Genomic DNA, 13,773 nt, shown 5'->3' with positions numbered 1-13,773 from the left:
CAGGGTCAAAAAGTTTGGCATGAAGCTCAACTTTCCCACTTACTACCTGTGTGATGTTAGTATACTCTGTGTGCTTCAATTGCCTCATTTGCAAAATCAGATTTATACTAGGATTTCCCCCATAGGCTAGTACTGAGGATTAAATGCATTGATTCATGTATAGCATTTAGAAGGCTACCTGGCACACAGTGAGTTCTCGATAAATACGAGTAATTGTATTAACGTTTGTTTTACTTGATGGCATAACAATAGTACAAGTAAATATGATGTGTAAGGGCATATGAATCTGACACTCTTTTGCTCCTTGTTGCATCTGCAAGTGAGAAAAAATTCAGGGATCGAGCCTGAAAGAAATAAACTCTTCTAGCTGTTTGTTTTAATATCTGGGTTTATGACCCATCATCATCCCTCTGAGCAATAGATAAGTATGGCGTCTCATCAGCATTTCTCTGCACACGTATACCAATAGCCTGACAACAAAATGAAAATACATGAAGTCAAAGAGTATATGTATACATATCCACTCAAATGAATGAAATAACATAACACCTTATAAACTGTCACCATAGGCTACAAGGGGACCAATATAAACAACCATTTGTTGAAAATAAAGCACAGCTTTAAGTGATTGTAATAGAACCAGATGCCTTTAGAATCAGCCACAGGTATGAAGTTTATTGGATGTAACCATGTGCTTATTTATCCTTTAACCCTGCAGTAAGTACTTCTAAAACTAAGCAGATTTAATCTGGAAGTTGAGTAGGATCTTTTTTATTATGATCTGCAATGGTAGTTACTTAGTGCTGGAAGTGCTCTCAGCTTTTGATGATGATATGGCAGCTGACTACATAAAGCCAGGGAAATCCTTTTAGACACAGGCCAGATGGTGACAAGAAGTTGATACTCCTGGGATGCAATTCTGAGGCTTAGCCAGGACGACGGCCATAAATGATTACTCGTGCTCACCTGTTAATTTCTTAAACTTCCCTTACTTCACTTGCAAGTGTTTCCTGCTCCATTTACTTTCCAAATATCATTTGTACTTCAAGATGTTTAAAACTTCGTTTGACCTGTAACTAATTATTTTAAGGGTAAACTGAGTGGAGTGTGACCAATGAGATAGTAGAATTCACTGGGAACACTCATCAGTGCCTGGCCTTCCCTGAGAGGTAGAAAAATATATACAAAATATGTAACCAAGAGTGATATTTTGAAAACCAAATTCACAAAATTATATAACATTAATTAACAAGGCATATATATTGACATTTTATCAACAACGTAATTTTTAAAGTAATCAACAAAACGAGGGCATTTCAGAAGTTTTTGTCTCTTGGACAATTTTTCATGCAAGGGGAATCTGCTAACTCAAGTCTCTGTGTTATTAATCTGCCAGTCACCAGTGGAACATGAAATTTATGATGTACAGAAAGTGCCAGGTTTAACTATTTATATTATTTGCCTTATAAATAAGCTATTACTATTGATTTTTCTATTCTGTGCTGTTTTTCCAATGCTTTTAAAAGTCCTAGCCATTGTTGTTTCTCTTACCCTCTGAAAAATACAAATCCACTCTAGGGAGAATTTTAAGAGTGGATGTGATTTTTTCCAATAATTGGCTTTATTTTAGATGAAAGACGTCCTGCGTCTATCCAGCCTTCCCTCCGGCACTTCTTTCCCTCCCCTGATTCGAGTGTAAGTACGAGAGCTGGTAAAAAACGTCTTAGCTTCTTGGTGATGTACAGATGCCGTAATATCCATGTTAACGTAGGTAAACGCTGAAGTGAAAGTTTGCTGAATTACTTCAAAAATAGCTGATACAGTCCACAAAGACAGAAAATATAGTAACTTTTTATATCAAATACTGAGCTGGTAAAGAGAAACGGAAATTTCAAAGTAGGTATCTGCAAACACTTCCTCTCTTGGTAATAGATTTTGTTTCCATCAAAAGGGAAAGGCAACCTTGTCAATGAACTACCTGCAAATTCTGGGTTATTTGCACCACTGCATGAAGTTACATTCTAAAGAGGACTAGGGCACAGTCCCTGTCTTCAAGGGAGTTTTAGTTAATTGGAACAGTAAATAAATCAATTAAAATGCTTATAATGATTTAGAACCTATGTAGATACCAAATATCGTTATCTCTAACCCATCTTGAAAGTCTCTAGATGACCCAGACGTTAGCAAAAATGTATATTTCTTTGATATAATTACAGAATTTACTTCAAAATCACTTTCTTTTAACTTCCAACTTGTCCAAATTCTTAAAAAAATAAAGTAATAGCAGTTATAGTTCTCATCAATCAAGGACCAACTATGCCCTAGTTATAGGTTCTCTGCACATTTTTCACTTACTGTTCAGGAAAAATAATTTCAAAAACATTATAAATTTGTAACAGAGTACTAAGGTTCTTGGTCTGGGACCAAGTAAATAGCAGAGCTGGCCTCTGACCCGGATGTACATCATCCTAGAACACGTTCTGTAAGCAGGACAGACACTACACTGCCTCAACTACAACGCAAACGGTACATGATTAATTCACAACATAAATGGCTTTATCTCTGAAACTGCTGTTTCTGTAAATGGCAAGAGACTGGGTGGTGTCTAATGTGTTTCGAATTCTGAGAACTAGAGTTGATTCAACTTTAATCAAATAACATGTTGTAATTTTTCTTTTCTCCTCTTCAGTAATCAAAATTTTACATCACATTTCCGTAGACTCAATGTCTATATTACTTTAAATATAATATCCATTAGTTTAAAAAAAAAACCTGAGTGCTTTTTTATATCCTGATGGTTGAAATGGAAGAAAATGTATGGGTGTATTTAGAAGAAAGTCAACCCCAGCTAATTAAGTGAATAAATAATAACACAACTCACCTAATAGGTGTTAGAATTCACTAGCTGTTAAAGTCTATTGCCTTTACTGAATGTTTTAGAAATTCATATTAAAACAGAACTCAGTCTTAATGAAATGAAAATGGCATGAAACATCATTTTTAAACAGTTTTAGAAAAATGCTTTTACTGTTTATTGGTGCACATTTCTGAATATTACAAAGTTCTAGAGACAAAACTACTTGTTCCCTACACCCAAAACAGGGATTACTTTAACACACAAATGGATAGGAAAAATTACTTTAAAAAAGTTATTAGGAAAATTAGGCAATCTGCAGTTGTAATTGAACAATTATACTGCTAAAGGAACAATGTGCAAGAATTGCATGCAGTGTAATTGACAAACAGGATCTATGTGTCTATTCATAGGAAAGTCACATGATAAAATAGCTGTATAAGCCTGCGGGATAAGAACTTACAAAAGAGTCACAAAAATTTTTAAACATTGTCTTTTCAAAAGCATCTTCCACTGTGTGAAGGTGAATATCGTGTTTGCACGAAGAAAATAATACATATCTAACTGCTGGAAGGTTCTCCAAGGATTGGCTTTTTTGCTTTTATTCATAAATCCATCAACTATTCAAGTTGCTAATCGTAGAAGAGATTTAGTCCTCAGCCACGCAATCTATTTCCCTATTTCTTTTTATCCAGGTGCATGGTGGGCTTTAACCCAGACATTACAGTGCAAAACCGCAGAGCCGTCCTGGACGCCTGGCTGTTCATCTCCCACCAGACAGCTAAGCTTTTCCCTCACACGTCAGCCACATCTGTTCAACAGTGCACTAGCTCTCCTGTGGACAGCCCCAGTTCTTCAAACCGTAAAATAGAAGAACACTGACTGCACATTATGTACATCAGACGATTTTACTTGCTTGTGAAACAATTTCTTTCCTGCAAATCCACCTCACACACACACACACCCATACACAGATTTGAGGGCTGCTGATTTCCCTTGTTACCAAGTATTATCATTTCTATCTACTACTTATCATTTATTCCACTCGTCCCCTCCTCAAAATCCTCACTACTGCTTTAGCCTGGGTATTCTTCATCTCTCCCTAGAACATAACAATTGTTGCTACAATAGCTCCTCTGCCCACAGTCTTCCCTCCCTCCAGTCCCTCTTCCACTCCACCTACCTTTCTAAGACTCAAATCCCATTAAGTCACTCCCAAGTTTAAAACATTTATTGACTCACTGGTGATTTCTTTTCCACTAAATTGCTTATGCCTTCACAGCAGTGATTTACGTGTATAAAAATATAAAATGAAATTTATATCTTATAACTATCCATTGCAGTGCTTCAATTTTCCTGTGAAAAATAATGCATTTTTTATCAATCAATATGTAAACTGACCAAGAAATACACTGAGCTGTGCATAGTGTGTGTTATTAATGAGTGGTTGTTTACAGATATTATAAAAGAAGTATCCTCAGGGACATGATGAGATACTAAAGTGATGAAAACATTGCAAGTCATAGTATGAAATGTTCATCAAAGGCTCTAGCAATAGAAGGTGGAAAAACAAGAGTCAAAAGTAGGGATAAGCGTACCGACAGAAGGGCTTACGGCCAATATTGTATGCTTTCATACATTTTAAATTACCATAATCATATTTATTGCTTCAGTAACGCTCCAATTGACTGAAACTTCCTGAGTACAACCACCATGTCCTATTGCTTTTAAAAGGTAACACTGCATAATGGAAAAAGCATACTATTTGCAGCCAGGTAAATTTGATTTCAAATGCAAAGTCAGCTATTCATTAGATGCAAGACACTTTGCAAATCACTTAACTACCTGAGCCGCTTTTCCTCTTCTTTGAGTGGAGATATTAATAACTCAAGATTGGAATGAGATCAAATTAAATAAAGAATGTCAAGTCACTAGCACAAGGACTGCCTGCAATGGATGAATGGGTGATAAATAAGCGATGGTGTTTTATATTTTTAGTAGTATGTAGTCAATAATTATCTGGTTGGATTTTTCTCAAAACATTTTTGGGCTGTTCAAATATTTACCATTTTGCATGTTTTCAAAAGATCTAGGAGAGGCAGGAAATATTCTATGTAATTTTGAAAAGGCACAAAGAGGATAAAAGTTAAATGATTAAGTATAATAGCTTGTGTACAAAAATGGAAAAGTTCTAGGCAAAGCCTGTCAAAGTAGTCCCAGATAAACACATTTTCTCCCACATGTTTTCAATCTCAGCATTCCATCTCATTTGAGTCTTCCCCTCAGTCTCACCTGAGTACAGATTTAAAGGTGACTGTTGTCTTAACGTATAGTAACCTGTTGTATCTTAACCTCTTGCCTCTGAAAATTCATAGTAATATTTGCACAATGTCATTTAATCAAATTCATAGGAATTGTTCTCAAAACTTTTCTTTCAAAAGCTAAAAGCTAAATTTAACAGGAAGACGTGGGGATTTCTTGGATGACTTTTGCATGGGAATGGTAAAAGATTCTGGTCATTGTCCATGTGTCATGTAGGGCTTCAAAAATCACTTTGTTGTATTATTTATAAAAACATGCTACTTTTGATTGCACGTCCCTAAAGATACATGTCTGTAAATTGAATTTGGTATGCTCTGATACAATTCTATGCTACATTCTTCGGAGTAATGCTTTTATGCAGGTAACATCGTGTTGTCAGCTTTGACCTAAATTGAATCTGAATTCAGTGAGTGTGGAGACCTTATGTCAAATAGTTAATGTTTTGCCTTTGAGAAAAGAATGTGATCATTTTCAGAGCATGTAATAGGAGACAGTAAATTATGGGAGTGTGCTGTGATACGGTGACCTTTTCAATATTCAGTAGTTGGAATAGCTGGTCTTTCTACTCACTTGATTAAAGCACCACTAATCATCAAGAAAGTTAATACAAGATAAAACATTTCTTTTTAAATGGCACAGCATTAATTCTTTCATATGGCAGTAGTCGGAATGGGAACTGTTAGATATTTGTAACAAATTTCAATGTCTCTGCTGTAGTTGCAAATCTTGAGACAGCAGCCATTGACTTTGGATGATGAAACTGTGACCGGGCGAAACCTTGGTCCAGCACTTTTCAGAGTTATGGTATGTTACGAATGTGCCTGCCACACAGACAGTAGACATCACCTTGGACAGTAACGCAGTGCCTCCCTCTCCCATAGGACATTGCAAATAAACCAGCTCCTGAGAATCCTATTTATGATAATATCCAATAATATCAGTTTTACAATACCTTCCAGTAACCCACTGCAAAAGGAAAGAGCAATGAAAGAGAGTTCTTATTGCCACTCAATGAAGCCAATTGTAACGGATGTAAATCTGGGTGGTACTGATAAGTGGTTTTTGCTGGCTATTCAATAAATGTTTATTAATTGAGCAGCAGCTAATGAAGAACAAAAATCTAGTGTTTTAAATATAATAGGTTTTTACATGTAGTTTTTTTTAGGATCATAGAAATTATTTTATTGGCCAGTTTAATCTAAAATATTCAGTTATAGTAAGTTAATTTATATTTCAACACATTGGAGAACAGAGTAAATTATAAATAAATATTCTCTCCTTTCAGAGTATACTATTTTATTTAATTATCAGTATGTAAGATTTGGGATTTGATCACAAGATAGAGTTATATCCACTGTCTGCAGAACACTTTTCAATGACTGAAACAGAATAGGCACCCAATATATGCATGGACAATAAGTGACCGAAAGATGAATGAGAACACAGGATAATTACATGTGCTGACATGTGTTCATTGTGTTCATCATACTACCAAGTTGGCATGAAGTTGCTTTTGGTTGTGTCATAGATTTAGAAATTAGAAGGACTAATATGTACTGTTAGGAGGTCATGTCATCGTTTATATGTAGAAACAGTTACTAATGGGATAATGGACATATACAAATAAACAATTACTCATAAGAGAGTTAGTTCATCAGATACTTAGTCAATGGGGAGAGTGATAACTATCTGTGGTTTCCCTGAAAGACCAGTTTAAAATAAATTGAAAGTAAACCAGACTTCTCACTTGAAACAGTTTTGTTTTCCTTATTTTATTTTATTTATTTTTTATGTTTTCTCTCTTTTCTTATTATTGTTCAACTACAGTTGTCTCCATTTTCCCTGATCACTCCACCCCACTCCAGCTGTCTCCACACCCACCCTCCATCCTACTCCCTTTTGGCTTTGTCCATGTGTCCTTTATACATGTTTCTGACAACCCTTCTATCTTTCTCTCATTATCCCCTCCCACCTCCCCTCTGGTTGCTGTCAGTTTGTTCTTTATTTCAGTATCTCTGGTTCTATTTTTGTTTGCTTGTTTGTTATGTTCATTAGCTTCCACTAAAACGTGAGATCATATGGTATTTGTCTTTCACCACCTGGCTTATTTCACTTAGCATAATGCTCTCCAGATCCATCCATGCTATGGCAAAGGGTAGGAGCTCTTTCTTTCTTTCTGCTGCATAGAATTCCATTGTGTAGATGTACCACAACTTTTTGATGCACTCATTTACTGAAGGGCACTTAGGTTGCTCCCAGCACTTGGCTATTGTGGTAAAAAAAAAAAGTGTTTTCCTTATTTTAAAGCAGTCCTAACTTCTTAGTCCTTTCTTAAGTGTTGGAAGTCAAAACATTCCTTATTCTTTTCTTGTGTGTAGGGTGGGGGGTTAGCATTTAAAGTAGCAATGCTTTTATTATTGCCTCTTAAAGCACTCCGTAATTAAATATATGTATATATTTTATCTCATTTATATTTCCTCAATTGAGTTGATTACCTGGCATAACAGGTTTGTGGGGTTTTTTTTGTTTGTTTGTTTTGTCTTTTGCCTGATCGCTATTGATTTTTAAATCAGAAATCAAAACACTAATCCAAGTATTGATAAAATAAGTGTGGTATAGAGGAACACTAAGCCTATGCGTAGCTCATTTTTTTTCTGCATGTGTTTTACAAGATAACCAAATTCATGTTTTACAAGACCACTCTGCATCTGGTAGGTGCAAGTAAATGTTTGAGTATGAATGTTCCATGTATCCATAATATGGTTTACTTCATATGGTCCACTGTTTCAGTCAAAACTATTTATGAGGTGTCTAGTATGTATTGAAGTTGCAGGAAGTGCTAGCGACATTTTGTTAAACAGAAGACAAGTGGCTTGTTAGTTTCTATTTCAGTTGACAAAAGTAGACTATCAGTAAACACAAAACTAACAAATGAGAAGGTTTTAGCTAATGAAAAATTTATGACGGCAACAAATGTAGGTAACGTACAAGAAAATAATCAGGTCTTGTACTCTATTTCTGTATTTCCATAGCAAATTAAAAATAACTTTACTGGTGTGGCTCTGTGATCGAGTGCCCGCCTACAGATCAAAGGGTCTGAGGTTAGATTCCCAGTCAGGGCACATGCCTGGGTTGTGTAAGAGGCGACCACACACTGATGTTTTTCTCCCTCTCTGTCTCCCTCCTTTCCCCTCTCTAAAAAATAAATAAAAATCTAAATAAAAATAAAAAGCATTATTTCCATTCCATAATTTGATTTAAAAAAATAACTTTACTGTCTTTATTACAAAAATCAGAAAAAACACTTTAACAGGGTAAATTAGTAAGAGTTCATCAAAACTGTTTACAATTGCATTTGCTGAAACTGGCATATCCACAATGGTTCATATTATAAAATGGAATTTGGTGGTACATCTTTATAAACATTACTTTATATTAATAAATAATAATTCACTTTGCATTAGAAATATTAAAAAACAAAATAATGACTTCTTTGTACAGAAGCAGGTTAATAATTTTATATGGATCAAATCAACAATGTTAGTTCAATCACCAAGTTTCTCTTAAATTTGATATGCTTTTCTCTTCTATTAATGTACCAATAGAGGTGACTCACACATTTTAAATCATTTAAGTATAGCTTAAAATACTAGCAACCTGGCCTACTCTAGATACTTATAATATGGAATTGGTTAATAGTTGCTCAGGATTATGCTGTCTGAAAAATATGGCTGAAAATGTTAAATTCTAAATAAAGTAAAAATTAAATAAATAAATAAAGTTTCACAAATGAGATAGTTAGCAGGGTTCATCAATTTAAACAGAAGAAAATGGTTATATATTAAGCAAAATTCAAAACCCCTCAATAGAGTTTTTCTCCAAGTATCAGATAGGATTCATACAGAAGGCAAGTTGCTTCTAGAGCCCCTGGCATCCCTTTCTCCATGGTCTCCCAAGCACTCCAATCAGCCAAAACAGGGCTAAGGAAAAACCGGGCTCTATTGCTAAAGGATTTGTGCAGATTTTGCATTAGGAAAAAAATTATTTCTATTCCAACAATGCCAAATTGAAGCAGGGTGCTGCCAAGAGGAGGGCCCCAAGAAGGGATTTGTAATGGGGTCCAGAACTCAAGGTGTCCAGGAAATATTAGAAAAAAATATATAGGATGTCCTCACTCCCACAAGCCTGAGCCAGGGGGAATGGGACACATGGAACAGGGCCATTCAGAGCTGTTTTGGGTAGCAAGAGCTTTGCAGCTAACCCCTGGCATGGTCATTTAACACATCTATAACCTTTAACTGGTTTCATAGATATGTTAAATAGCTGTGGCCATGCTTTGAGCCAGGGGGATGGGAGCGAATTCCACCCGAGATGGGAATGGGAAGCAACTCCCCCTGGTTACAGGGCGTGCGTGAGAGCTTGGAGAAGATTGGCTCCACGCCATGGGGCCACACCGGCCCGGACTTACAATGGCAGCCCAGTAAAGCTGGAAGAAAACGGGGATGTTGGCAGGTGTAACTGATTGTAGGAGGAGTCAGAAATGGGGCTGCAGAGGAAGATGGGCGCTGGGATTTAAACCCAGGCGCCGGCAGCCATAGAGAGAGGACCACACGGTTCTGAGGGGAAAGGAAGAGGATCACGAGGTTCTGAAGTAAATAGGGGGCCACGTGGTTCTGGAGTGAATAGGAAGGACCATGCGGTTCTGAAGGAGAGTAGAGAGGACCATGAGGTTTTGGGGTGATTTTTTTGCCGCGCGGCTTAGGCAGCAGGAGAGACTTTGCCGGGAAGAAAAGGGGAGAGAGGACTCTTGCTGCTGGGCCATGAGAAGGTGCCACATGGCTTTGGATTAACTGGAGATCATGGCAGCCACACAGCTGATGGTGCCGGGAGCCTGAATCACGGACTTCTACTTCTTTTCCTGAGATACGGTACCCCAGACTGGGCACAGGGAGAGGGAAGGGAAGGACTGTGCATCTGTGGGTATTCTAGAGGACTTTAGTATCTTATTGAAGACATTAGGTCATTACTCTAAGTCTGTGTAACTTTTAAATAAATAATTCCTTTCCTTTTCACCAGTCTCAGGCATTGAGAGACGTCTTTCCTTTGGTGGTGGGCATTTCTAACCTACAAGGTATGTGTGTGGGGGAACCTCCAGATACAGAAAGGTGGGAATCATTCCTGTAATAATTTATCGTGAACCACCCCCGGCCTGCTCTGGGAAAAAAATCACGCTCATTATGAGGATCTGCTGCCATGAGATAAACTATAGATCAGAGATAGGCCTCTGTCCATAGTGCGAATACGAAAATAGGTGACTCCATGTCTTGGGGTAATCTTCCTTTTTTTAAAAGATTTTATTTATTTATATTTAGACAGAGGGGAAGGGTGGGAGAAAGACAGGGAGAGAAACGTCAGTGTGTGGTTGCCTTTTGTGTGCCCCCTACTGGGGACCTGGCTTACAACCCAGGCATTTGCCCCGACTAGGAATTGAACCGAGAACCTCTTGGCTTGCAGGCTGACATTCAATCCACTGAGCCACACTAGCCGGGACAAACAGAGAGGATCCTCTTTTTATTTTTTCCTTAAGATTTTATTGATTTATTTTTAGAGAGAGTAGAAGGGAGGGAGAAAGAGAGGGAGAGAAACCAATGTGTGGTTGCCTTTCACATGCGCCGTACTGGGGATCTGGCCTGCGGACCTGGCCTGTGCCCTGACTGGGAATTCAATCATCAACTCTTTGCTTCACAGGCCAGCACTTAATCCACTCAGCCACACCAGCCTGGGTAGGATCCTGTTATTTCTTACTGAATTTAAGATTATCTTGGATGTTTTTCTTAGTCTCAATTTATAGATGCTGAAAATATTTAGAAAAAACTGTTTCATAGCTAATGGCATTAGAAGCAGCGAGAGAGAGGAAGAGAGAGGTAGAAGCAGAGGTGGCAGTGAAAAGAGAGAGAAAGAGGAAGTGGGAAACAGCTCCCTTATCCTTAAGATTATTTTAGAAGCTTAACTAATGCATTCCTACCTTACTTCCCTGTGTCTCTGATCCTGATAACCTCTGGCAACGTAGGAATTTACATAGTTGGAAACTAAGCCTAAAAGGCTGTTGTTATTTTCAGATATTAAGACTGTAATTTAAACAGAAATAAATTTTTTGTTTACTAAGTAAATTTATCTTTGTGACATTTCCCCTTGACAGTAAAAGATAAATCATCAGGAGAACCTTGAGAGTTAGGCAATACTTTAATGCAGGGAAGCAACTGAAAGAAAGAATTTATAGATCAAACATGTGTTATATTTAGTAAGGTAGATTTAAGATTTACTGTTTATTGTAGCAGACTTATATTCCTGCATAGGCTTCAGTTAGATTAATGGCATTTTTTTCCCTAAAGCAATATTTAGACTATCTTATGACTTATTTGTACAAAGTTGGGCACACTCTTGTTCAGACAGTTGCTCTCCGGGAGCTGGAAACAGACCCTTAGAACAATAGGATCTCTGGGCCTGATATGCTGTTCACCTTCTGTCATAGGTGAGTTGATGAAAACAACCCGGACCAGAGACACGGAGCACAGCCTAGCTCAGAGATGATGTGCTAGGCTCAGAGCACACCGTTGCTATTATTTCAGACTGAGTTACCTACATAACAGGAAAATGTACAAGGTTGAAATATTACTGTTAACTTTTGCAAAACTGTACCCACGCTGCTATCTCGGCACAGCTGTGTGGTCTGTGCGCTGCAAAAGCTGCCTGTTTGGGCACAGAGTGAAGCTGAAATCCAGCTTGGCACAGGTCTGGTTCCCAGCAAAGGAGGGAGTATCCTTGTCTTGGTCACTATTTGTAGTTTTATTTGTACAAAGCAGAATCCACTCACTGAGCTGTGAACCCTGCAGTTCTGGTGCTCTGAGGGGCACCATTTTCTATTTGAAAAAGATATCTTTTTCAAATTCAAACTTAGGCTCTGGATTTACCTACAGAAGCCTTGATTGCAGCACTGTGGATGGGAATCTTTAAAAAGACTAGATTTATTCATTGCAAATTATCTGGGAAATTATCCAGGAAGTTAAGAGGCAGGCTGTCACACTTCAGCTAAAGTGAGAGACCTTAATTTCTAAGTATTGGATTTGATTTCTTTTTTTTTTTTCCTGGATTCTGGAATATGGCCATGTGTACTTCCCTCCCAAAGCCCCATAGTTGTGTTATAGGAGCAAGGCAGGGAGGTGATGCATTAGGGATCTCTAAAAGCAAATATTCTGCAGTAGTTTTAAGCTGTATTAATTTCCCTCCAGAATTCTAGGCATTTAGAAAATTCTTGTCAAGAGGGATGACTAGAATTGACTGTGAAGAATTGAGGAGATTATATATCCCCTGTGAAAGGTATAGTTGAAAGAATGGAGCAGTGTTCCCTTTGCCTAACAATAGTGAGGGCTCCTCTACTTACCAGAAGGGTAAGGTTTGTAGAGGGAGTGGGCACAGAGGTCTGACAGGGCAAGAAGGTGAACATAAAATAAAAGTAGATCCTTTTACACAGAATGCATTTTTCCTTAAATACTATAAACCTATTTGGGCCAGGTGATTGATCTAGAAGTTATATTTTAGAAAATAGTGTGGAAAACTGTTCACAATAGCTTTGGAAAAAAACTTTTTCTAAAACATTAATATTTACCAGCTGAATTAGGTTTTATAATGTTTCTATCAAATTATTAAATTCCTCTTTTTAAAAATCTAGTGTGTATTAAAATGATACAAATCTTTTTTTTCTCTTTTGAAATGTAGCTTGGAAAGGATCACCAAGAAAGTATGATAATCTCATTGGAGGCATCAAAAGTTTTAGATATGAGTAAATAATTGAACTGGGCAAATAATCAAGCAGAAAGCATTTGGATAATGGCTTTTATATAAACTTTACATATGTAAAAACTCATATGTAAAAAGTTGTAATAATTACTTTAGGCAGTTCTGGATTTGTCTGCCATTTATATAAATTTTTCTTCTCCTGGTGTTATCACCAAACTTCGTTCTGGTCGACATGAGGGACATAGTTGGTAACGTTACATTGACCATGTCTCACACCAAGTGGGCACTTGAACTATCGGGCGGATCCCGTGGTAAAGTGTCTGCCCGCCGTGCTGCACACCTAAAACTAATACCAAATAATATCGAAGTCAACTGTAATTGAAAAACAAAATTTGAAAAATACCTTGTTCTCCTGAACACAAAAATTACTTTATAACTCTGCCGGGTTAATCACAGCCAATCTGTGTCCCACAGTGACTGGTTCAGAGAACCGTGTGTGCTCAGCGGGGACGCCTCAGGGACCTGGTGTGATGTTATGTGTATGTGGTCCTAGGGGGAAATGCTGGCTCTCCTTTCTGGGGATTGCTAACCTGGAATCTTTTAGAAAATGGTGAGCATGGGTCTTATCTCATGTCACACTAAAGAAGCCACATTAAAGAAGCTCATCTCCTGTCAGAGAAACTAAGACCAACACGCTGAGAGAAGCAAAACGAGGGCTGGAGAATTAGGAAGCATGCACAACCCCGTACGAAGTCTAGGCTCAAGAAAAATTGAAGTCAATGCTTCTCTTCCTCTTGTGT

This window comes from Desmodus rotundus, chromosome 4 (assembly GCF_022682495.2).
Source record: "Desmodus rotundus isolate HL8 chromosome 4, HLdesRot8A.1, whole genome shotgun sequence".
In the NCBI taxonomy this organism is placed as follows: domain Eukaryota; kingdom Metazoa; phylum Chordata; class Mammalia; order Chiroptera; family Phyllostomidae; genus Desmodus; species Desmodus rotundus.
The sequence above is the reverse complement of the archived record's forward strand: the minus strand, read 5'-3'. Positions refer to the sequence as shown.